General features: G+C 39.4%; 3 long non-coding RNA genes across 3 annotated transcripts in view; 2 read left to right on the top strand and 1 right to left on the bottom strand.

Moving 5' to 3' along the window:
• Nucleotides 1-16,145, top strand: part of LOC148129817 (uncharacterized) — a 150,663-nt gene extending 134,518 nt beyond the window's left edge. The window contains exon 3 of the long non-coding RNA XR_015750627.1: nt 12,960-16,145. This is a non-coding gene — a long non-coding RNA (uncharacterized LOC148129817). The remainder of the gene's footprint in view (nt 1-12,959) is intronic.
• Nucleotides 1-26,044, bottom strand: part of LOC148129816 (uncharacterized) — a 29,081-nt gene extending 3,037 nt beyond the window's left edge. The window contains exons 1-3 of the long non-coding RNA XR_015750630.1: nt 25,867-26,044; nt 19,976-20,039; nt 8-76 (exon numbers count right to left, since the gene is read on the bottom strand). This is a non-coding gene — a long non-coding RNA (uncharacterized LOC148129816). The remainder of the gene's footprint in view (nt 1-7; nt 77-19,975; nt 20,040-25,866) is intronic.
• LOC148129818 (uncharacterized) lies at nt 20-1,877 on the top strand. Its single transcript, XR_015750628.1, has 2 exons — nt 20-185; nt 1,166-1,877. It is a non-coding gene; the product is annotated as an uncharacterized LOC148129818 (long non-coding RNA).
• Nucleotides 26,045-26,942: the final 898 nt, after the last annotated feature.

Genomic DNA, 26,942 nt, shown 5'->3' with positions numbered 1-26,942 from the left:
TAATTACCACACTCCTTCTTTCCTTTACAATATCATCTTTCATTCTTCAGCTGAACAGTCTCCCCAGACATCCAATCTGTAACAAGACACACAATATGGTGTCAGAAGATAACCCTTATGTGCCCATGGAGTTCCCTGTTCTCCAGCCTTTGTTTTTCAATTAAAAATAAATAAACAGGAAGCGGGTAAGTTGCCATGCAAAGTGCCATTTTCTAGAATCCTTTTAATTGACAAGAAGGCCTTTGGTAAGCTTTCTACAAAGCTCTTCCCAGCATCTTGAGAAAATAAAAATAACATATGGGCATAGTCCTGTGTGTTTTTAGCAAGAAGTATTGAAGGCGATGGGGGGAAATGAGAGACAATATTGAATAGATCAGGTACTCTAGCTTATTCCATATTACCAATGTTTCAAGGTAAATAGGTGTTCTAGAATTACTCATTTGGGGAATGGTTAAGTCTCCTTCACCGATGCCATTTTGAGAGATTCCCTTGGTATGTTCTTAAATTCTAGATATGTCTACTGGCTCTAGAGCAGTGGTGGCTAACCTTTTTGGACTCCTGTGCCAAACATTGTATGCACACTTCCACTCATGCGCTTGCGTGCCAGGACCAGAAGGCAATGCCCCCCCCCATGCCCCCTGTACATGTGCATGAGATTCCCCCCACCCCCTGATCTGCACTGCGCCTCCCAGCTGATTTTTGGCCTGTTTGAGGCCTTTTTCGGCCTGCCAGAGACTCGAGGGAAACCTCTGCAGGCTTTGCAGGCCGAAAAATGGGCCCATTTCATCACTTCTGGTATTTCCGGAAATACAGGAAGTGACAAAATGGGCCTATTTTTTAGCCTGCAAAGCCTGCAGAGGCTTCCCTCAAGCTTCTGGCAGGCCGAAAAAGGCCCAAAAATCAGCTGGGAGGTGCACACATGCGCAGTGAGGTAAATTTGCCTGGGGCTCGAGTGCCCGCACAAATGGCTCTGCGTGCCACCTGTGGCACACGTGCCATAGGTTCGCCATCACAGCTCTAGAGCATGGTTATCCAACCTTTTGGCTGCCCTGGACTGCATCAAGTGAAGAGGAATTGACTTGGGTCTCATATAAAATATATAACATAGTTAATGTATATAAATAACACACTTCTTGTACTTTTTAATATTTTTATTACTTTGTAGGGCTGCTAGTGGTCCAGGGATCCATGCAGCCTACAAGTTATGGGTTGGACATGCCTGCTCTAGTGTGTTGCCTGTCTTGGATCTTAAAGGACGTGACCCAGAAGGAAAAAGAAGTAGAAGGAGGAAGAAAAAGGAAACAGAATCTAAAATAAGTCTTTTTTATTGTTGTTTTTGCCACTCTCAAAGTTGCTAGTATGATGGAGAAAAACTGTTTTGTCAGATATTTGGAGAACAATGGGTTTCCCCTAAAAATTAGGTTTATTTTTGTAAATACATATGCACACCCAAAGAGATACATGTGAGCACACACAAAATATCCTTTAAGGCAAGGTAGTTTGGAAGGGAAGTTTACTCAATTGATCTACAAGGGTTCAGATAACTATCAAATTCTAGAACCTCTCAACTGCTCGGTAGATGTTATTTCTATGTTGTGCTTAGAAAAATGGTTCTGCAGCTTATTTCTTTTTTGGTTTCATTTATTTATTTATTTGAAACATTTATATAGCCGCCAGTCTAATAACAAGCTCTGGGCAGCATCCAATCAAAAATTAAAATGATTGATAATTTAACGGATGTCACTTTCAGGAAATTCATCCCTTATTCCAAGAAAAAAATCCACAAGAATAGCCAAGAGAGATTTCATGCAAGAATTTAACAGAAGTTCTCAGCTTCAATCTCTTGTAGCATTTCCAGTGGGGTAAAAAAACAACAACACACCCATCCTGCCTGAAGCTCAGAAAAGACACTTTCAGCCAGTTTAGTGTAGAAGAAGAGCAGGCAGTGCTGGGGGATGGAGTTAAACATGTCATTAGCTTAGAGTCATTGCATTCCTACAAGCTGTCAGAGTCCAACCTCTCCTGAATTCCATTGACCCTTATCTGATGCCAATTTAACGTTCAACTTTACTTGACCAGATTTTTGTCTATAGGCTTGAATAAGTCTTCTATACCTTATGAATGGTTCTGATTCTTTGTGCCTGATATACAGGCAGACATATATCTTTTCTACCCCTTCATTCTACTCAATGGAGATGAAGATGACAATTTGAGAACAACCATTTAGAAAGTGTTCAGAATCAGGCATGGATCTTCCAAAGGATAGGTTATAGATGACCTACATCTAGATCTGCTCCTTCTAATGAGGTCTAATCTCTGTATTCCTGAAAGTTCATTAGAAGAACAGATTAAGAATAAGATTTTCATAGTATCATTTGCTATTTCAGATAACCCTGAGCATTGAGTGAATCTACTTTTCTTCTTCCTTCCTTCCCTTCTACCATCCAATTTATTTTCCAGTTTGTACAAAGGAACAGGTTGCCGAAAAAACAAAACTTTGTATCACACACTCACCAGAAGCTGGTGCTAAATCAGTGACACCTAATTAATGAACTTCCCTCCAGGAATTCAAAGCACCATGCACGAGATCTTCTCCATCACATCCCATAGCAACACGATGAGGTTAATAGGTTGTACGGAGAATTAGTGATTGGCAAAATGCGCACACACTGAGCTTTTATGGCTGAGAATGGATTTGAATTGGGGTGTATACAAGCTTAGCAGCCTTGCTAACAACTTGTTGGCAAAGAGACCTGATCAGATGAGTCTGGTTTGGCTTCATTTATGAAATCTCTTGGCTTCCAGTGTGAAGGTGCCTTCACCATATGATTTATGGAATGGACATTTGCAGGGACATGCTGAATAGAAGGCAGCAGCCAAAACTCTCTTCTCAGTAAGCAGTATGACTGTAGTATAATTAACCAAAGTCACATTTTGCAGCCAAAGAACTATCTGGTTGGTTCAAATCATTACATGGAACATAAGCCACCCTCTTTCTCCATTCTTTTTGGATTCTCGTGGTTGCCAGCTGTCAGTGCTGCAGTGATTGCAGATTTTACAATTGCTAACTTTTCCCGGTCAGGGTCTAGGCTAAGTTTTTGCCTATTATTCTGAATCTGGTCTGTATTCACATGGCAAACATTCAAGAATGTGTCTATTCTGTAATTTTTTTTTCTTGTGAAGTATTTTTTAAAAACTGCACATTTTTTTTCAGCAGATGTTGGGTGTAGACATTTGCATCTTGTCTTTTTTTCCCCTCTTTCTCTAGCAACACTTCTAAGAGGGATGGAGAACAGAACATGGAACATTATTTGTCAATTTATTAAATTTGTACAACTGGCCATCTTACCAAAAGCAACTTATAAAATTAGAACAGGGACATTTGAATAGAACTTTCTCCAGAGAATGAGATCTTCACCTAATGGGTTTCTACAGTAAATGCTGTAATGTTATGTTAAAGAGGCTGTAAAAGGGAAAGTGGTCAGATTACAGCATTGTTCTGGGGACCATAATATAGCTGATATGTTAACAAAACCTGTATCTGTGGAAAAATATTTATTTATTTATTTTTATTTATTTGATTTGCCAATTGTTTACAAGATAATAAGTATAAGTGTATACATAGTTGTGAATACATGAAATGGGTACATATAAGAAAAATAAAAGAAGAATAAGAGAAACAATAGGACAGGGACGGTAGGCACGTTGGTGCGCTTTATGCACGCCCCCTACAGACCTCTTAGGAAAGGGGTGAGGTCAATAGTAGACAGTCTAAGGTTAAAGTTTTTGGGGTTTGGGGAAGAGACTACAGAGTCGGGTAGAGTATTCCAGACATTGACCACTCTATTGCTGAAGTCGTATTTCCTGCAATCAAGTTTGGTGCGGTTAACTTTGAGTTTGTATCTATTGTGTGCTCTTGTGTTGTTATGGTTGAAGCTGAAGTATTCATTGACAGGTAGGACATTGCAATGTATGATTTTATATACCATGCTTAAATCAGACCGAAGACGGCGTAATTCAAGGTTTTCTAGTTCTAGAATTTCAAGTCTGGTGGCATAAGGTATTCTACAACGAGTAAAGGAGTGGAGAACTCTTCTTGTGAAATATTTCTGGACTTTCTCAATTGTGCTAATATCAGATACGTAATGTGGGTTCCAGACTGATGAACTGTATTCGAGTATTGGTCTAGCAAATGTTTTGTATGCTCTGGTTAGTAGTGTGATATTACCAGAGAAAAAGCTACGTAGGATTAGGTTAACAACTCTTAATGCCTTTTTGGCTATGTAGTTGCAGTGGGCTCTAGCACTTAGATCATTAGAGGTGAGTATTCCAAGGTCCTTTACAGAGCTTGGGTCATCAACAAGATCTTGACTATTCAGCTTGTATTTTATTTTCTGATTTTTTTGCCAATATGTAAGACAGAGCATTTATTTGTTGAGATTTGAAGTTGCCATTTGTTTGACCATTCTGATACATAGTCAAGATCTTTTTGTAGGGTAGCAGTATTGTCTGTGGTATTGAACAGCTTTACATCATCAGCGAAAAGAACGCAATTGCTCTTAATATGATCACAGAGGTCATTTATGTAGAGTATGAAGAGAGTTGGTCCTAGAACACTGCCTTGGGGGACACCACTATTGACAGGTACAGAATTTGATAGGACGCTCCCAATTTTGACCATTTGTTGTCTGTTTGCCAGGAATGCTTCTATCCAGTTATTCAGTTGTCCAGACATACCATAGGATTTTATTTTTAGGAGTAGTTTGTCGTGTACCACTGAATCAAAGGCTTTACAGAAGTCTATGTAGATTGCGTCTATTGCTTTGCCCTGGTCGAGTTGTGTCGTCCATATGTTTTTGCAGTGTAAGAGTTGCAGATTACAGGATAGTTTTTTTCTGAAACCAAATTGTTTATTGGAGAGTAGGTTGTTTGTCTCTAAGTGGAGGATGATGGATTGGTTAATAATTGATTCCATGACTTTACAGGTGACGCAGCATAAGGAGATTGGCCTGTAATTTTCAACTAGGCTTGGGTCTCCCTTTTGAAGATGGGGATGACTGTGGCTTGTGACCATAGGTTAGGCAAGGAGCTGGTCCTGAAAGATTTTTCAAAGATTATGCTTAGAGGTTTGGCTATGGCAGTGGATAGCTTTTTAAGAAGTAGGCACATATTCCATCAGGTCCAATAGATAGAGATGGTTTTAGATTGCGTAGTGCTTTTTCAACATTGTCTTCTGTAAAATCGATATGTATTAGATCATTGTTGTTATCTGTGGTACGGCTAGGAAATACTGGGCATGATCCATTGCTGTTTACAAATACTGAGCTGAAGAATGTGTTAAAGATGTTGGCTTTAGTGGTGTCGTCGTTGCAGTCTTTACCATCAGGTCCTATCAAGGGTGGGATAGACCTTGAGTCTTTTAGTTTGTTGTTTACAAAATTGTAAAAAGCACGGTGGAATTGGTGCTTAGAAGGTTTTCCTCTTGTTTAATGTGATAATTGATGCATTCGGTCTTTATCTGGTGGCATAAATTTTTGTATCGGCTTTTGAAATTGGCAACGTGACCAGATTTGTTTTTCCTCCAGAGTGATCTCTTTTTAGATTGAAGTTTCCTTATTGTTATGGGTAATCTGCTTTTTGTTTTGTTTTGGGAGTTGTTGTTGGTACATATAGTTTGATGACTCTTTTGACTTCAAGTAAAAATATGTTGTAATGGTCTTCAACAGTATTGCATCCAGTGAATAGAGATTGCCAATCAAGGGATGAGAGATCGTTGTCTATAAGATCATAGTTGCCTTTTTGAAGTTACAATTGGGGATTACATCATCGTGGTGATTTTTGTGTGGGCGTATGTTGAGACAAAAGTCAATCATATTGTGGTCACTGCTGGAAAAGGGTTCTTTATAACCTGCCCTGTACTGAGATCAGTTTTGCAAGTCTTCATTTTGTCCCAATGACTCCTAAGATACATTTGGGTGATGACTTTTTTGATAGGAATCCATGAACTCCAGAACCTCCTTCTGGAAACTGATGCTACTTTCTCAGTTGCAATTTGGGTAAACATCGATTCTTTTCCAGAAAGCCTTCAATGGGGGTTTTCTAAAAGGGGGAATCTCCATTGAGTCATTCTTGGCTTCTGGATTCGTTGATGGGAGCATGTAGATTTCTTGGGAGCAGTATAAAAATGCTTTCTCATGTCCTCCTTCTAGGATGTTGTTTCAACTTCCAAATGTTGTCTACTGTCCTGAAATTCTGTGATGTACTTGGGAACTAATTAGACCTACCAAGCACAGATAAAGTAGTGTATCTATCATAATTTTTTTAGATTCTTTTTGACTGTCTAGCATTGCATTTCTATGTTCCTATTCTTTTTCAATGTCAGAGGAATGTTTTTTTTTTATTAAAAAAAAAACCAGTTAATTGAGTTGTGAATGTTGAGATTTCTTTTTTAAAAAAAGAAGTGCAAAATCTAGTGCAGCTTTAACCCATCCTGCTTGGTGAGTATTCCACCCCTTCCTCTCTCTTACACACAAACACACAGTCCAGCCTGGAGCTGCTCCACTGGTTACCTATTTAAAAAAAACTCTTCGAATCACATGTAATGTGTGATTACTTTTTCTCTCTCACACACACCCCTTCCACTGACTTTATCTCTTGTACAAATATCCTTGTGGCCCTATTTCATACTCAATGTGAATTAAACGTCAATCTTCTTCTAGAAAGCCCAAGTGCCTCTTGAAGTGTGACACAGTTCTTAGCTTGCCTGGGGCTTCATTTCAATGTTAATTCATCATATTTCTAAACAGGAATGTTTACTCTGGTTCTCCAGAATCTGGGACACGGTTCCTTCTGTTTTCGTCTGTCTTCCGCTCAGTCATGTTTCAATCAAGTAGACAATAATCCAGATTAATCCATACAAAATTGTAAATCCTGCTGTAAAACATTAAGGTACAGCTGCCTGGGTGAAATCCTCTTAAGAGCACGGCGTTCAATTAGCGCAAAAGGGGAAGACGAGGGTTTACTCAGGAAATCAAATCAAACTCTGCTGATGCTTCAGAAATATAATTGCAATGATATAATTAACTGAAAAGGCAGTAACACTGGGTGAGTGTTGAGGGGGCTGTGACAGGAATAAAAATAATTGCTGACATGGTTTCCCCTTTCTCTCACTCCTGGAATAGCCTGATCTTCATATTCACAAGTGGCAAGCCTGAGAAATCATGGTGTGTTCTAGGATAGACATCACCACTCTAGTATGGGAAAAGAAATCCAGGCCATCAAAGAACATGGTGGTTGGACACCATCAAAGCTGACACCAGCCAGAGCATAGAAAAACTCAAAGAAGCAATGCAAGATCAGAAGATGTGGAAAGATCTGGTCCATAAAATTGCCAAGAGTCGGACATGACTGAATGGATTACCTCATCATCACTCTAGTATGTTCCATATGAGTTAGGACTACAATTTCCAGAACTGTTGTCAACATCTTGAGGTTTCATATATATCTATTTTGTATTGGATCTTTTTATTGGGTATTCTTTTTTGACTAACTTATCTGATTTCATCAGATTCCATGAACGAGGAAGATAGGGTTGATTTTTTTCCCCAGGGAGAGAATATGAATTAATTATATCTCTGGTTTCTAAGTGAGTGATGCACAATATGTGAGTCTGCCCACACTGTTGAGCTACAACATCCACCATCCATCCCTAGCAGCATGTAATGCTGGGAAAAGACTAGTAACGGCTGAACATATTTCATTAAGTTGGTCTAAGCCCAGATCCTGATATGTCCTGCCAAAAATAGCCACCATCCCCAGGTAGCTAAAAAAGCTATAAATAGATCTAAAGTAATAAAATCTTGGGTTCCATGGCTTTAAAGGCAGGGAAGTCAATCTTATTACAAACGTCAAAGGTGAGTAAGGTGAACATATTGGCTGAATGTTCAAAATATTATAGAATGTATTTCTACCTGGGTTAACCAGGAGAATTTATATTGTTCTGTTGATTACATGCTCTTTCATATATTCTTATTTTTATGTTCATGTTAGGAAATAAAGTGATTTTTTATAAGCTTCAGTTTCTTGTTAGTATTCAGAATCAAACTTAATCCAGCCATACAACATATATTTTTAGTCCCAAAAGACATGTTATTGCCCATTTCTCTACTAAGATAGGACTGAATTAGTGGGCAGACTGTTTCTTTTTGCTCCACTTACTGTAACATATGCTCTCTTTAAAAATAATACGATTATCTGCCAACAATGAAGATAGGACATTAGCTGCCAGTGGTGGTGTTCACCTGTAGTTCCTCTCTTGTGTGTGGCACCCCGCTTGGTAGAAAGGCAGCCTCTCTGCAACACAGGAACAAAAGTGACAACTCATTAGTAAACCTTAGTAGCTTTTCTGAAGTCAGAGCTTCCATAATATGGCGTGCTTTGTTTGCAAACCATGCACATTTTATCTTCATACATTTGCATATCATCTATGAACACATTGACAAAATGTGTCGTGCCTCTGAATAGCTTTTTTCTCCTTCTCTCTCTTGCTCCCTCCCTCTCTTCAATAATTATTGAACTGGGAGGGCTGCAGGTAGCAAGAAACTGTACACCACCTTCATCTTAAGACAGTACATCTTGAGATGTGTTGCAAAAGGAGCTTCAGAATGTCTGCACCAACTTTGGGGTGTTTGTAATCATGAGGTGGTTGTAATTTGTCACAAATGTCCCATACTCAGGCACAAGAGCAGGGTAGAAATATTTTGTGATAAAGGAGCAAACAAGACTTGCAACAGATGAGGTAGCTTGAAGTTTAGGACTTCTCATACATCAGTTGCCCCCTCTGATCAGATAGCTGACTCCTCGTTGGGTTGTTCTATCAATTTCAACCTCAACCTCAACCTCAACCTCAACCACAGCCTTAACCCCAATCTTAACCTTAACCTTAACCTTAACCTCATCCTCATCCTCATCCTCATCCTCAACCTCAACCTCAACTCAACCTCAACTCAACTCAACTCAACTCAACTCAAAGTCAAACAAACCTCAACATCAGCATCAGATTAACATCATCTCTGGAGAAATCTAGGTTCCTTCAAAACTATTGCCTATTTGGGGTGAAGACTCCATGATAGTCCCAGCTTGAACATTTTAGATATAATACTGGATGGGACCCCAAAATAAATCCCTATATCCATCCCATCAGTAGGCATTCAAATCCCTAGAGAATATATGAAAGGCACTATCCCATTATCTCCGCTTGGCGTGAAGGCCTTTCTTCTACAGGTATTTGCATTATGGACCAGAAAGCAGAAATACGTGGCATACATCTTTGACTTATCCCACTTAAAATAAAGAAGGAATTGGATTTGTCTCTCTTCAAAAAGAAAAAATGACTGTAGAACACTGCAGTGGAAGGCAGACTGCTATGCAAGATGTTTGCTTGCATGTCTTGGGCTGGGAGTTGAAGTTTCTGACAGTTTCTTTCAAAGCAAATCAAATCTCCCATATGCTAATGACACTGTCTTCAAGGACCCCCTATGAAGCAACTAATATTTATAAGCCAGCAAGGTCATGCATGACTGCTTCTGGAAAGGAATCTGGCACCAGAAACATGTTTTGATTACCAAACACAGATGACTTTGTTTGCAAGCAAAAAAATAGCTCCTTGTGGTCTTTGAATTCCGAACAAAAGATGCATCATTTCTCCTCCACCCTGCCATTGTCAATTTACTCCAGGATATCTGTTGCCCAACATTAAATAAGTTTGACATTTCCCTGGATAAACACCTGTATTCTATTTAGAGGATTCCACTTCATTTTCACAATGCATTAGTAGAGTCATGCACTTTGGAGCATTCATCTCCAAGGTCTCCACTGTTACCAAAAGTGATGCAGTTGGGAAGCATGAAGCACTGCTGTGCTTTTTGGGGGGAGGAATTAGGCAGAGTCTCATTTATACAATAGAGTGGCATCTCATTTCTTTAAAGAAATACACCAGTTGACTAGTGGCGTCAAGCCACTCTGGAAGATGGTTGGAATACGGCAATTTGAAACACAGAAGAAAGAAGAGATGTATCTGAAGAAAATTGGGTAATATTGAAAGATTAAAAACAAGGAAGAGATGTATGTAATGATGATGAGATGATGATGATGATGATTGATGATGATGATGATGATGATGATGATGATGATGATGATGACAAATCCAGAACAACTTGATTTGTGGGTCAAAGTTTTCAAGCATGATCTGGATTGCAGCTGGAGAATTTTCAGGACAAAAGTTGTTGAGTGTCTAGGAAAGATTCGCCTACAGCAATGTTTCTCAACCTTGGCCACTTGGAGATGTGTGGGTTTCAACTCAACTTTTGGCAGACATGTTGTCAAAGTCTCATTTTCAAGTTCCAAAAACTAACAAAAATACGTATTTCTTCCAAGCAGATTTAGCATTCCACACCCATAGACATAATCTTACCAAACTAAAGCAAACAACCAGCCACACAAAAGCCTATATTCTGGGAACTGTTACAGAGGAGCCATCTTCACTCTCTTCCTGTCACACAAATTATTTGAACTGCATTATCTCTTGTTTGTCTAGTATGCAGGCCCTCCCTCCTAGGAATCCAGACTTCATTCCACCACATACACCCCCCTTCTTTTTAACATGCACCATGCATCACACACACATTAAAAAGGGCATAGACTTTGATCGTTCAATTGCAGTCATCCTAACACTTTTGACCCTTCCACTGAGAGATATCTCTTGTTTTCTTCAAGCTGGGCATTTTGGTTTTCCTTTTCCAAAATATCCTGATTAAATACATTCTTTCTGTACTTTGTTGATATGCTTGCCTGTTTTAAATCTGTTGTATTATAGAAGTGCACCTCCCTGATAATAGATGACCCAACCGATTGATGCTCCATTCAGTTTGAAATAGGAAGGACTCATTTCTCTTCAACTCAGTGCAGGACAGTAGTGGGATAGGTTTCAAAAGAAAAGAAAAATCACTGCTCCAATTATCTATGTTAAGATACACCCATAATCCATTGTTCCATGCAAGCTTTCCTGATCTCATCTGTCTGATCGCAGCTGTTTGAGTCGCAATCATTTCTTTTCTCTCATCTTCTGCGTGCCTTTTGTGCTGCTTCCAAGCCTCCTCAGCTCATATTCTCCCTTCTATCTCCTAAAATGTCATAGAATCCACTGTTCAGCACAAATAGCTTTAGACAGCCTTAACAAGGAAGGGAACAGAAATGTTCAAGGTAATGGGATAAGCAGTTCGGTCTTGCCGTGTTCATTCAAAATGGCTTCAGGATTGTCCCTGAAAGCACTGTCAGATAGTTACAATATTGTATTAAAGTATGTACCGCTGCATTTCTTCTCCTGGTGTTTATTTATTGTCACACCATGCCATTTAACCAAACTGGTTAAAATGAGTTTTAACTTTTATTTATTCCAAAGGCCAGCGACGCACAGCTTGTGGTTGCCAGATTGCCCTGTATAGCACCTAGATGTTATCTTTTGCCATTTTAAAATAGGTGTGGGAGAGGGTAATAGCAACCATTGAAGTGATCACCTGGTCACCCAATTGCATGATATATTTTTTTTGTAAAAAGTCTGAAGCTACAATTATCCTTAGAAAAAAGCACTTGGCACCCTAGTCATTTTTTTAAGACAAATTCATGAACATTTAGGTTATTGATTTTGACAAAATAACTGTATTTGGCCTGGATTGTACAACTCACCAACATATGTGACCACAATTTCAAGGGTATGAGAATAACTTTGAGAATATGATTAGATGGAGTATCTTCTCATGCCCTTGCTGTGGAAATACAAGGATTCTTTTTGTTGCTTGACCCTGAAGATGACCACTGAGAATGTGAATAAACAAGGTACAAATTCACTCTCCTGTAACCCTCAGTGTCTGCCATAATAGAACAGAATAACAAAGTTGGAAGGGGCATTAGAGGTCTTCTAGTCCAACCCCTGCTTGGACAGGAGACCCTATACCAAGCAAATGGTTGTCCAGTCTCTTCTTAAAAACCTCCAGTGGTAGAACACTCACAACTTCTGGAAACAAGTTGTTCCATTGATTAATTGTTCTCACTGTCAGGAAATTTGGTTCTCTCCTTGATTAGTTTCCACCCATTGCTTCCTGTCCTGGCTTCAGATGCATTGGAGAATAGCTTGATTCCCTCTTCTTTGTGGCAGCCCCTCAAATATTGGAACACTGCTATCATGTCAACCCAGTCCTTCTTTTCATTAGACTAGACATATCCAATTTCTGCAACCATTCTTAGTATGTTTTAATCTCCAGCCCACTGTTGTGGTTTGCCGGCAGCCTGTGCAGATGGCAGCAGAATTGGACAGTGGGGAAGAACAGGGACCAGTCCAGGAGTCTGGAGAAAACTCAGACGAGAGTCCTGCATCTGATGCAGAGATGGGGCCAGGACCATCTGGGAGTGGGGTGTTGACTCCGGAGCCTTTGGAGGCTGGCAGCAGCAAAGCCAAGGAACAAGGGGAGCCTGTTCCAAGTGCGCGTGTACAGTGCTGCTAGAAGGCAAGAGCAGCTGAGACAAAAGGGATGAGTCGGGAGTAAGTCTTGGAGGTGATTGCCCCTCCCATAAGATATAAAGGACAGGCAAAGGTGATGAAACCTTTGCAGGAAGCAAAGTCGTTTGTTCTGTTCAGATTAATCCTTGAAGCTCTGTGTAGATTTTGTACTTTGGTTGGCTTGCTATAGTTCATTTGGCAGTTTAGTTGTTGGCAGCAATTCAAAGGAAAGAAAGGTGGGTTCTTATCTTGAAGGGACTGTTTGGGACTCATTACCAGCTGGGGATTAAAATAATTCCCAGCATTGAAATAAAACAAGATTTGTTTTAACTAAGCGTGTGCTTAATTATGGTCTTGGGAAGCCTTGGTCAAAACACCCACTAATCAACTTTGTTTCTCATTCTAGAGTCTCAACATCTTTTTTATATCATGGTGCCACATTATATTTCTTTTTGGATTCCACCACAGTCTGATACCTGTTTTGCTGAAGTTAAACAAAAGGCTGAGTAACCGCATCCCCTTCTGATCTTGAGGAAGCAAGAGAATTATTGTGTAGCACATATCTTTGAAGACATCTTCAGGATTCCAGGACTAATTGTGGTGTGATGTTATTTGGCCTCATGGCGGTTTAAGATGACTATGATGAAGTAGTGACAAATTCCCAGCAATTCTCTGGGGTCAGAATGAATTTTCACAGGAGTGTTAAGATTAACTCTATCTCCTCAAAGTTCGCCTCTTTGCACAGACTTCAGTGAAGTTCCAGCACAGTTTTCTCTTGTGAGTATGCAACACAAAAGCAATTGGCTTCTGTGAATCTTTTCTTATCATAGGGAAAATATAGAGAGTCAATTGGATTGAGAGGGGTGGCTATAGAAATTGAACAAATAAATATATCTCATTTTTAAAGAATTAGTTTCTTCTTCCCCTCAAGCACAGAGATAAAGAGAGACTCTGCAAATGAATGGATGAATAGATAATAAGTCACATTAACTTAGCATGCTATTGTCATTTGATCTGTAAATTGTCCTGTAGGGATATTTCTTTTATTGTTACTATTTTGATCTTCTTCCTGACATTTTCCCACAAGTGCAGGGATTGTTTTATTCCCAGATCAGCCAAGTGTTGATCCATTGGTTGTGGCAGAATATTATCATTATTATATTTATTACATCTATTTTTATGTCACTGTACAATAATGTGTTCCACTTTATGTGAAAAGATTATCTTAAGCGCCTCAATGGCATGCAAACTTTGGCACAGAAAAGGAAAGATAACAGAGGATTCTGGGGCCTCAAGGTTTGCAGGGCAAATAAATTTAGTGGGAAAAACCCAAAGAGCGGAAAGAAATTTAAAGCAGACAAATCATGATGGACAATGTGTCATCATCATGGTGTCAGCCTTTCCAAGTAATAATCCCATAGCAAACAGAACTCGAAGGCTGGTAGATTCCTCAAGGATTACTTTTATTGGATACATTGTATTGGCACAGTTTTGGTGAAAACCGGCTCTGAAGCTTCTCGTGGTTTTCACCTAATTAAAAGTAAAAGTTTCCCCCCTTCCCCAAACAATCAGTCACATAATCCAATCAAGGTGCCGTCTGGTTGCCTGGTAACTTCACTCAGCCTCTCTCTGAGCAGATATTAGAATGACCTTGGTTTCCAGGAGACAATATTTTGTTTTGGCTAAAAAAAACACCCCTGCTATCTCTAATCCCCTCTCCCTATCCCTCAGCTCCGGTGTGACAACACTGAAGCTTCAAAGCGGCTTCGGTGAGGTCAGCTTCAGGGTTGACACATGGAATGCTGGATGCTTCCTGAGAGAAGAATAGAAGGTAACTTTACAATAAAGATAAAGCTAGTTTTCCTGGGTGTGCATCTTGTCTGGACTATCTCAAAGGGCTAACATCAACCTTGTATGATTCTGTTAATGCAACCTTAGAAGACCAAAAGTATCTCTCTCTAGAAAAATAGAGGGGATCTGAAATGCTTCCCATACCCCATTTGTTTTTGCAGAATTTTTTATATGCTGGTTGTCCAGTCTGCAGCTCTTCATTCTATCTTCCAAGGTCATTTCCGCATATCATTACATCAAGGGACTCTTCTTATATGTTAAGTGAATCTCACTCGCCCATTGACTTTGCTTGTCAGAAGGTCCCAAAAGGGGATCATGTAATCCTGGGACACTGCAACAGGTATATATATGAGTCAGTTGCCAAGCATCCGGATTTTGATCACATGACCCTAGGGATGCTGCATGGGTCATAAGTGTGAAAACCGGTCATAAGTCACTTTACTCAATGCTGTTGTAACTTTGAACAGTCATTAAACCAACTGTTGTAAGTCAAGGACTGCTTATACTCTGCTTTCTTCTGATTGGGCAAGATGGTTCTCCTCTTTGGCCTGTTTCCTACAAGACAACTGGAGAACTTGCTTCTTTTTCTTTCCTCCACGTGACATCACACAGAGCTCAAAAATTCAGACTTTTCATCAGTTTAAGAAATGAATCTCTTGGAGTTTAGATACCTGTCTCTGGGTACTCTTTGTACAGTGGATTCTCCTCTCACATGGACTATACACTAAATATGGACTCAATAAATGAAAGGCAGGATTCCAGTCCTGGTTACTTCAATATCTTCTCTACAAGAGTCTGCAACTGAACGACTGGAGCAAAGAGCAGAAGGAGAGGTGCTACTTCTGTGTATTAACATAGTCATGAAAAGCCATTGACAGTCTCCTTATTTGGCCTGAAGGTGCTTTTCAAAAGGCAACTGGACTTTCTTTGTTTTTCTTTTCTTTGTTCCTTCCAGAACTGAAGAAGCTTCTTGGATGAGAAGTGAAGCATCTTCAAGAAGGGGAAAAAAAACAAAGTCCAGTTGTCTTTTGTAAAAGCATCTTTGAGATAACCATGACCTGGATGACTAAGAATCTCCATAGACATCTCCCCTTTTGGCAAACTTGGAGTCAACACTTAATCAAGGAGAGCTACCCTCTTAAATGGAAACACTTGGTCTGCATAGAATTCTATAGCCATGTCTGCCTGTAGCACACAGAAAATTACTACTGAAGTATCTTAGACTGATAAGAATTTCTACCCCTTTCCACACAGGGTGTATGTTATGCTTGATGTGAATTGTGCTGATTGCCCAAACTACTTCAGGAAATAACTCTTTTCCTGTTACTTGTGTAATGGGATGCTAAAATTTGTGCCACACCACGATGAGGGTCAAAAGTAACAAATCAGGCTTCCAGAAAGCAAGGGATGGAGTTCTTGTGGTTTTTTTTTTTTTAAACAACAGAAACACAGATGGGAAGCCTATTACTTGCTATTTTGAAGATACTACATCTGTGTTACCAATGATTATGTAAATGCACAGATTTTATTGCCATCATCCTTCCTTTCAACACACTTGCTTTTCACAAATTTGAGCTAATCAGCAGTTTTGTCCATCCACATTTTCATGGGTTTCAGCAAATAAAATGTGATGCGCAATTTACTATTCACAGTAAATAAGTATGCATGAAACAAGTAGTACATTCATAGCGGAAGCGGGCGCCACTAAAGTGAATTGCTCTGCGCTCAATCAGAAAAGGTTGGACTGGGAGGAGGAGGAGGAGGAGGAGGAGGAGGAGGAGGAGGAGGAGGAGGAGGAGGAGGAGGAGGAGGAGGAGGAGGAGACAAGACCATAAGGGCAGATTGGAACAACTGTTTTTATCACTGAAGTTCTTCAGAACCCAGCTTCTTCACTTTTTTTTTTAAAACAACTAATGTAGTGCAACTGGGCATAAAGAATCATAGCTACTCAAAGAAAATAAGGGAAAGATATAGTCCTTCTGGCAAAATTATAAACCCAGGGCAGAATTTTGCTTTATAAGCAACATTGAAATGATGACAACCTTCATTTTGAATCCATGCCTCCCTTTTTGTAAAAGCCATAAAATTGTTCCTGTATTTTCCTTTCCTCTCTGTTTTCCAACATCAGCAGTTAACGGGGATGAAATTGGAATTCCATTTATGTGTAAGTAACTGCCCCATGTGGTGTTCTACAAAACTGTGGATGGCTGCAATTTTCTAGCCAAAGAAATACCCCAAATGTCCATTTCTGACCCAAATCTCTAAAGACCACCATTGGTTGTATGAAGTAGGAAGAGGTTTTCTGAATGAGCTACTGAAGGCTCATAGTCTTGTATAATTCAGATGGACAATGGCAAAGTTAGAAACAGTGAAGGACAGGTCAGACATGAAATGAAATAATATTCAGGGGCTGTCGCGGAGAAGAAGGGTTCAACCTACTCTCCAAAGCAGGACAAGAAGTAAAGGATGGAAGACTATCAATGACTGTCTTCTCAATCATCCATTTCATGGTTGTCCCAAAGGTGCTTTTTCAAGAGGCAACTGGACTTTCTGGTTTTTCCTTGAAGATGTTTCGCTTTTCATCCAAGAAGCTTGTTCAGAGCTGAAGAAGCTTCTTGGATGAAAAGCAAAACATCTTCAAAGAAAAAACAGAAAGTCAGTTGCCTCTTGAAAAAGCACCTTTGGGACAAAGGATGGAAATTTATCAAAGATCCAATCTAGAATTAAGGAGAAATTTCCTGACAGTGAGATCAATTAATCAGGAGAGGTTGTGGGTGCTCCATCACTGGAGGTTTTTAAGAAGAGATTGGACAATTGTTTGTTTGAAATGGTATAGGGTTTCCTGTTTAAGCAAGGGGTTGGACTAGAAGACCTCCAAGGTCCCTTCCAACTCTATCATACTGTACTTTGTAATATAGCCTGGAAGTGGGAAAATGAACTTAATAAAAGCTTTAGTTATTGTGGGGAACATAAAGTCCCTTTTCAATCCTGAACAAAGAACTATTAATATAATAGGAGAGGGAATTCTTCAGTTGTTCAACCTAGGTAGCAAAATGTCTTGCCCTCGCTTTAATAAGAATGGGTTGACAAATTGTAAACTCTACTGCAATATAGCTTACACAAAGCCATGTTTACATTTCTGGGATCTAACTTTATAAAACAGATCAATAAGTGTTGCTCCTCTGTCTAGAGCCAACCACTACCCAGGCATTTCCACCACTACAAAAAGATAAATTGCTCGGTCCTTCAAGAGCTGCAGAACCCAAAACTTTCAAAGCAAAATTACCAGCATTAAATGGCACAATTTGACTCCTCTTTCCTCATTACATGCAAACCTTGGGTTGAGAGCTTGCATGAACGATGATGCTTAATCTGTCCCTAAATGACATATGTATCTACTTTGAGTGCCTATTAAGCCTTAAGCACGCCAATACCTGATTGCATTTTAATCAAGAATAGATATGGGAGAAAAAATCCCATATTATGTTTAAGCACTTAAAGCAATCCTTCCAACAAGCTGCCAGATTTAAAGCTCACGGTGGAAATGTATGGATAACAAATATCGGCACGAATTCTTAGACTAAAATGGTCATGATAATGGTGGGAAGTTGAAATTTGAGCTCTCTATATATTTTTCCCTTTGTGCCTTCTCCCTAGTTTAGCAAGAATAGGTTTAAAGTTGTCACAGAACGGAACGGGCTCTGAACATTGCAGATAATTTAAATAAACCAATTTAAACCAACGGTGATTACTCTCATTATTGTGGAACCCTCTCTGTGGCTTGTACCCACTTTAAGCCACAAGGGATGTTAGAAGTGGTCCTTGATGCAATATCACCACTTGAAACAAAAAAAAATGTTCCAAGAACATTCTAGTAGCCTACAGAGATGATTGATACAGAAGCCAAAACTTTGACATATTCAATCTCAACGGATTCTGCTTCAAACCTAATTAGATGGCCTTGCACATTGCTTTTGAATCAGATCAGGGAGTTCTTACATTACGTACTCGTATGGTCATCCTAACCAAAGGTAATAAATCTATACAGGTAGGCAGAATTGCCATTTGTATGCAAAAGCTTCCAGTGACAAAGAAAACACACACACACCCCGCAAATGTGTCCTACATCTATTAGCCACATGGGATCCAGGAGAAATTATAATTACAATACATCTTGTAATAAGCAAACAAACAAACTTTATGGCTTTGGTCCCATCAGCTTAGTTTCCCTCAAGCATACTTCAGATTAATTACAACACATTTAAACAGTAATACTGACATCTCTGTCTCCTTTTTAAATACCATTAGTACTGTCAATAAACTCCTGCAAACAAACAAGCCCAAAGGATTTGCTTTCACTGAAAGGGCTGGGGATTCTTCCGAACTGTCATTCTAATATGAATGCTAACTTCCTCATATTACCCCCCCACACAAATTACTGGTAAAGAAAAGGGTAACTCCAACTGGAATCCTTGATTATTATCTCATGCTAGTTTAACCTATGCTTTGATACACCTCTGTTCTTAAAAAATCATTTTCTGGAGGTTAACATTGAAGTGGTTGACCATTGCTAAGATTTCTTGATGGTCTTGTATCGAAACATTAAGCAAGCTTGATCCTGCTTAGATTTTTTAAGATCAGATTTTTCGACTAGGTGCTGTTGCCTTCTACGGAATGCTTTCTTTTGCAAGCCCTGTAAGAACGGGACCACCTGTCTATTGGAACTCTTATTCTGGGGTTCCTCTTATTTAATGGGGATGTGACTTGATAGCAGATATTGATCTCAGGGCCTGCCACAAAGAAGAGGGAATCAAGCTATTCTCCAAAGCATCTAAGGGCAGGACAAGAAGCAATGGGTGAAAACTCATCAAGGAGAGAAGCAATCTAGAACTAAGAAGAAATTTCCTGACAGAACAATTAACCAGTGGAACAAGTTGCCTCCAGAAGTTGTAAATGCTCTGACACTGGAAGTTTTTAAGAAGAAATTAGATAACCATTTGTCTGAAATGGTACATGGTTTCCTGCCTAAGCAGAAGATTGGACTAGAAGACCTCCAAGGTCCCTTCCAACTCTGTTATTCTAGTTATGTTGTTGCCAAAAGTGCAGTTATATATTTGAAAACTAACTTAGCCCAACAATTTGTTCAAGATTTAGCAATATTGTGGCAGGGTGAGTTATGGAGGGTGCTACATTTTCAACATATAACCTATGAGAGGGGTGCCTCCCAGATGGGTATGTAATGAGGAGGACAGTATCTCATGCTAGAGGAGCTGTTGGTTCAACCCAGTAACCCATGATGGTTGTTTTAGCATTTGCTGGCTCAGGAACTCTGGGAGTTGAAGTCCACAGATCATAAAGATATCATAGATGCCCACCACTGCATTATCATGCAAGGAATGAATGGTTTGGGTTTGCCTGGCACATTTGCACATATTTTGATGTAATTAAGTAAATAGTATACTACTTCATCCCAGGACAGCTGCTGAAAGCTACAGTTACATTGCTTAAGCATTAATATGATGTTTCTAGTCTTCTATTCACTAGAAGACATCACTAGACAATAAAACTCACCTGATTAATCAGCAATAGGTCATTTGACATGGGAACCAGATTCTGGAAGTCTGCTTTATCTCATCTAAGTAAAGAAAGGAGGAGAAATGAAAGAATTCTTCTGCCTCAAAGTGTCTTTTTCACAAAAGTGTCCCAAAGGTGCTTTTTCAAGAGGCAACTGAACTTCCCTTGGTTTTCCTTGGATCCAAGCTTCCTGGATGAGAAATGAAATGTCTTCAAGGAAAAACAAAGAAAGCCCAGTTGCCTCTTGAGAAAACATCTTTGGGACAACCATGACCTGGAAGACCAAGAATCTCCATAGACTTTTTCACAAAGAGTTTTCCAAAGAGGGGTAGAATACATGATTTTCCCACCTTTCACAAGGTTTGCTTGTGTGTTGCTGTTCCAGGAAATCGCAATGTTTCAACTTCAGAAATAAATACAGATTTAGAATTTAGATTTGTAATACCGATGCACCAACTGAGCAGCATTTAGCATTCATCAAAAGAGAAATCAGGCATATTCGAAAGAGGTGCCTCCAGATATTTACATTTGAAACATACTAGAGACTCTGTTTCCTGATGCTTTTGCAAACACTTCAGAGTTATCTATTTTTTAAAGATCATCAGTTTTTTTCTGAGATCATCAGTTGTTTTTTTTAAATCCTCCTGGAAGAATTGAAAGAAAGCAATGAAGACCTGGAAAGCTTGGTGGCTTTGGAGGTTCCTAAAACCAAGGGGAGATTGAATCAATCACAGCTTGTCTTCAGACAAGATAGCATTGCCAAGATTGTAATCAGGGCTGTTTGCAATGAGCTACACACATCAGGTGAGAAAACAGCTGTATCCCAATTAGCACTGACCTGGGAATAAGTCTCATTAAAACTCATTGGGGCTTACCACTAAAAAGACATGTGTTCTTTCAGTCACTTTGCTCTGGCTATTTAAACAGAAACTATTTAAGCCAAAGAAGAGGATATTGTTGGCATTGACCCCAGTTGCAGGCAGTGGTGGACTGCTACTGGTTTTTCTTGGTTCGGGCAAACTGGTAGCTAATTTTATCATTTTTAATTACTGGTTCAGTGAACTGGAAAATCTGACCCCTGGCTTTTTGATCCCTGGTTTTTCTGCAGACTGGAGGGGGCATGATTTCACATGCTGTCTACATCCCACTGATAGGACTTCGCTTGTTTGCACAGCACAGTTATTGCCATGCTGTGGACTGATGCCAGTCATCACACCATGGGCTGGAGACCCCTGACCTAGATGATTGAGGATCTCCATAGTCATTGACTAAAAGTTTCAGACTTGGTTAAATGATCATGACTAAAAGTGAATTTCCATAGTTATATTTCAATCTAAACTTCCCAACATATTTCATTGGCAGTGCTGTGTGAGGATGATGGTCATTGTAGCCCTCAAAATATCTGTTAGGAAGGTCAGAAGATGCAGGCCAACTTCATTGCATGAACAACCTGAAAGAAACACAAATATGCTGATACACAGAATGTTCTTTTTTTGTCATGGGATTTTGTTCCCTCTAGTTTGTTTTTTTTAAAAAAAACTCTGTTGAAAGAATAAAAACAACCAAGCCACTAATGTGACCTTTCCTCTTGTTTTGCCAACAATTTCATATCATTTTTGCAGAGGTATGAAAATGCTTGCTGTTTGCATACATTAAATCTGATATGTCTATTTAATTTGCATGTGCAATACGGGCAGCCAAAACTGGATCCCCCTTTCATTCATGTTCTCTATCTTGTTTGCTGAGACTTAGTGTAGATAAACCTCCAGGAATTCTGTCAGGCCCCTCATATGACATCACTGGAATAAAAGAGAGAGGGAGTAATTTGCAGTATATTTCCAACAATAGCCCATGCTGGGCTCCAAATAACAGATTTCTTTTTCTCTAGTCAAGGCAGTCAGAAAGGGACATGGATCAATAGATCTCTACAGGAGATGGCTAGGCCATTATGCATTCAGCTGCAATTGGAGACAGGCTACAGTTCTCATCAAATGAGTGTATTGGTTTGAAAAGCAACAGGGATGATGATCAGACAACTCTACAAGATTATTGGTAGGAGAGCTTCCCCCGGCCTCATCACAAGTCCTTTGATGAATTGATTGGCATGTCCAAGTCTTATAATTAGGATGGCAAGGAAAGGGAATTTTAGTATCCATTGAGGATGCTCTATTGTGATCCTCAAGAATGAGCTTGGCAAGTTCTCAAGAAATGTCCTCTCTCTTTTGGTTCTTTGTATGGATGATAGAACAAGAATCAGGCTTGGTGTGCATCTGGTAATCCCTAATAGACAGCAGATGTCTGCATTTGCTCTCTACTAAGCCATTGCCCATCAACCCCTTAATTCACACTATGCCATCAGAAGGAAGGACGGAGTTAGTTAATGTTCAGACTGAAAGTAAGAAGCACCACTTCCAATCCCATTCCCATTTAATTGACTGCACAGCAATGGTATTTTGATGCAAGTCCAAGCATTCACTTCTGAACCAGTAAAGCAAGGATCTATCATGTAGCCATTGTTCCATCTTTCTGCCCTGGTGAATGCATAAAATACTTCGGGAATGATTTGCAAAAACTAGGGCATTGTTCAGGTGTTTGAAGACTGAGGCAGGGGCTCAGTTATTTAGAACTCCATCAGAGGCATTTTTGCAGCTTCATCCCCAAACAAAATTGGCTTGGATGCATGGTGGCATTTGAGTTTGGAAGATTCACCCTTACCATTTGATGGCATTGAATGAAAATCTATTGCTAGCCTAAGTGTCCTCCTTCATTTACACACAGGGTGTCCAACCTTAGCAACTTTAAGACTTGTGGACTTCAACTCCCAGAATTCTCAGCCAGCAAAGCTGGCTGAGAAATTCTGGGAGTTGAAGTCCACAAGTCTTAAAGTTGCCAAGGTTGGACACCCTGATTTACACACTCAAACGTAGGTGCTATAGGAATTAGACATTTACTCAAGGCTGAAGAGATTACAGCAGACAAGGAATATAGAGCAAAACACAGTCTCTGAAAACAAAAACTCAGAAGCTTGCCTGAGTAGTCTTGTTTTCAACAGGACCACATAGTCCAAATCCAGTCCAAATCCAGTCCTAAGTTCAGAGAGCCAAGTCAGGTTTGTCAGCCAGTCCAAAGATCAAGGTTTCAGGAATCACAAGAATAATGTGTCAGATTTGAAGATCAGACAATTGTTTCCAGCAGAAAAACAGGGGGCAGGGCTGCCTTTTAAATAGCACTAGCACTTAGACTTATATACCACTACACTGCTTTACAGCTCTGTCTAAGTGCGTTACAGAGTCAGTTTATTGCCCACAACAATCTGGGTCCTCATTTTACCAACCTTGGAATGATGGAAGGCTGAGTCAACCTTGAGCCCTGTCAGGATCAAACTGTTAGTAGTGGACAGGATTAGCCTGCAATACTGCATTTTAACCACTGCACCACCACAGCTCTTTTCAGATAGCAGCCAGTTGTCTTTGATCAGATTTATTCTCTTTCATGGAAGAAGCCCCATAGAATGTCTTTGCTCTGTTCTCCACTCTATTGGCAGAGGATGGGAAGCCAAATTCACTGTCATCATCATCATCTGACTGTTCCAACTATCCAACTGGTGCCAGTGCTTAATCAGCCTCAGGTGATTTTTGGGTTTGTGCCTTCTGAGGCTGACATTCCACAGGTTTCTCTGGATCACCTTCTCCACAGGCAGATTTAGAATCTGAGTCCTTGTCTGTGTCCCTCAGAAGGTGCTGTTCATTCACTAGTATACATTGCAAATACCAAAATACGAATTAGCAAGGGACGTTGTTTAAAGGTAGTCTATTGATCTTGCCAATGAGATTGTCAAGAGTGAAGCATGGATTATGTGCCTCTTCATTTTATTTCAATTGTCATTTGAGTAAGGAGGGGGGATGTTGACTAGGAATGGGATAATTTGGAGAAATGAAACTTCTGCATTTCCATGGAAGTTTGCGAGACTCTGGAAACTCTTCAAGGTCAGATTAACAGGCGTGCAGAAGAAGGCAGATGGTTCCCATAACAAAGATAACTTGTTTATATGATCTACACGGAAGCCTGGGGGTTGGGCTGGGAAATCCACCATTTAATATTGTGAACCTTAGAAATTCAGAGTTACTTTTACCTCACCATTCCTCTGCCATGTATTCAATAAACAGCAAGCTTTTCAGAATTGAAATGATCCCGAATTTTTATTTGGATACTCAAGCTGGATGTTGACCGAGATCTTGTTTTCTCTTTTTTCGTGATGAAATGTGTAAGTTTGCTATGACTTGAACAACATGCCAACATATATAGGTTGCCATGCGGTGCCAGGAAGCCTGTGTAAGTTAAAAATAAGGCAAGAGAAGAGTAAGAAGGCAAGGAGTGCTAAATCATTTTCTTCCTTTCTCTGATTAAGAACATAGAAACTATAAAGGCACGATAGGAAGTACCGAGCAAACACAATTGTAGAGTCATGATGAAAGAATGCTTAGGGTATTCTGCTCAGCGGGTATTTTTATAACCTGAGGGGCTTGAAAAATCCTGTAATTTCAAAGGAAGATGTAATAGCATTGATCCTAAACTGAGCAGCGAAAGTGAAGTGAATTTGATGGCAGAAAAATACTTTTCAAATGAGTAAAAGAAAGCAGCCACTCTTTGATTGTGATATTCGTGTTTTATTTTCCCCTTGCACCTTTATCAGTTATTTCTTTAGAAACAAATGAAGAACCTGCTGATTGCTAATTCAAAGATGAGGGGGAATAAAACTCAGCCAGAGGTTAGAGAATATATTATCAGGCCACTTTCAATTATGTGTGTGTGTATTATACACACACACATACACAAACACAAACACACACAAGGGCATGCATACCTAGGCTAGGGAACACTATTACTGGGGGAGACTTCCAACTAGTAGGCTTCCAGATAGGTCTATTTTATTTTTAATTTCTATTTTGATTAAAACAATAAAAAAGGAATGGAGGAAATAAATTAAAAAGGACTGGGGGATGGGGTGGAAGGAATGCATAATTAATATACAGGAAGATGGCAGGGATTAGTTTAAAGGCCTGTAGCTTTGTGTGTGACTAATTACGTTCTCAGCAAAATAATGTATGTAGAGAGTGATATAATAAAGCTACCAAACTACTGTGTATAATTTCCCAGGGTGTATTGCATGCATGAATTAGGCAAACAGTCAAAGAGAACAGTAATCAACTCTAATATACTCATTTAATAAAATGTTTGCTGGATCAATAATAATATAGAACACTGAAGAATTAAACTACCCTCTCTTGTTTAAGGACTCAAACGTAGCTGTGTTCAGATAAATAAAGTGAAATAGATGGTCAGTAATTCTTTTTCATACCCATATAAGCCAAGGTAAAAAAAAATAACAGGTGCAAATTGCAATCATCTAGACATTGTTTAAATTTTAAGAAAAAAAATATTCCTTAGAATAGAATAACAGAGTTGGAAGGGACCTTGGAGGTCTTCTAGTCCAACCCCCTGCTTAGGCAGGAAATCCTACACCACTTCAGACAAATGGTTGTCCAATCTCTTCTTAAAAACTTCCAGTGTTGGAGCATTCACAACTTTTGGAGGCGAGTTGTTCAACTGATTAATTGTAACTGTCAGGAAATTCCTCCTAAGTTCTAAATTGCTTCTCTCATTGATTAGTGTCCATCCACTGCTTCTTATCCTACCCTCAGGTGCTTTGGAGAATAGCTTGACTCCATCTTCTTTGTGGCAGCCCCTGAGATGTTGGAACACTTCTATCATGTCACCCCTAGTCCTTCTTTTCATCAAACTAGACATACCCAGTTCCAGCAAACTAGACATACCCAATTCCGTTCTTTATATGTTAGAGTAAGAGCTGTGCAAAGTGAACAGTTTACCTGGATTTCTTTATCTCTGAAGGCTTTTAAGAAGAGGCTGTTCTTCAATTTTCTCGCAGAGGATGGGGTTAGATCAGTGTTTCTCAACCTCACCAACCTGAAGATAGATGGGGATTCTAGGAGTTGGAGTCCTCCCATCTTCAAGTTCTGTAGTTGAGAAGATGATTCTTGTAGTCTGTTCCAACCATACGGTTCTATCCTTGTGCTTACTTCTATAAAATCAGTGGCGTAAATATTGCTTTATTAAGCAGCCGACATTAGTTTAATGAGATGGATTAAAATATGCTTATGGGCTTTTAAGATTAAATATATTGTTGCTGTTGTTATCATCCAGTTCATCTGCTTTTATGTTTTGCTCTGTAGCTGATAAGGATGCTAAAGCAGCTTACATAAAGACTATAGATACCATAATATAACTAAATAATTGTAAACTGCTTTTTAAATAGAGTTGCTGAAGAATGGGCATTTGGTTTGGTTTCTCCCATTCACAGACAAAATTGGTTCCAAATTATTTCAGTTACCAGACATAAGAGCCTCGGTGGCGCAGTGGTTAGAGTCATATGCTGAAACGTGTTACTTTAATAGCAATAGCAATAGCACTTAGACTTATATACTACTTTATAGTGCTTTATAGCCCTCTCTAAGTGGTTTACAGAGTCAGCATATTGCCCCCAACAATTTGGGTCTTCATTTTACCCACCTCAGAAGGATGGAAGGCTGAGTCAACCTTGAGCCTGGTGGGATTTGAACTGCCAAATTGTAGGCAGCTGGCTGCAGACATAGCTTGCAATACTGCACTCTAACTACTGCGCCATAGAGTTATATTGGTATATTGATAAGAAGAGTATTAATTATAAACTGTAAGCACATGAAATATGTACCTGATCGACACATAGTTGAAACGGAATGGATTTATTGTATGTATGTATATATATATATATATATATATATATATATATATATATATATATATATATATATATATATATATATATATATGGCATTCAACTTTGTTCGGGTATTTCACGTCATAGTAGTTGTACTTTTAAAGTTGTTTTGGCAGAATCTCATCTGCC

Source organism: Notechis scutatus, chromosome 9, assembly GCF_049901735.1.
Source record: "Notechis scutatus isolate UNSWTSFEM ecotype Mainland chromosome 9, rNotScu1.2, whole genome shotgun sequence".
In the NCBI taxonomy this organism is placed as follows: domain Eukaryota; kingdom Metazoa; phylum Chordata; class Lepidosauria; order Squamata; family Elapidae; genus Notechis; species Notechis scutatus.
The sequence above is the reverse complement of the archived record's forward strand: the minus strand, read 5'-3'. Positions and strand labels throughout refer to the sequence as shown.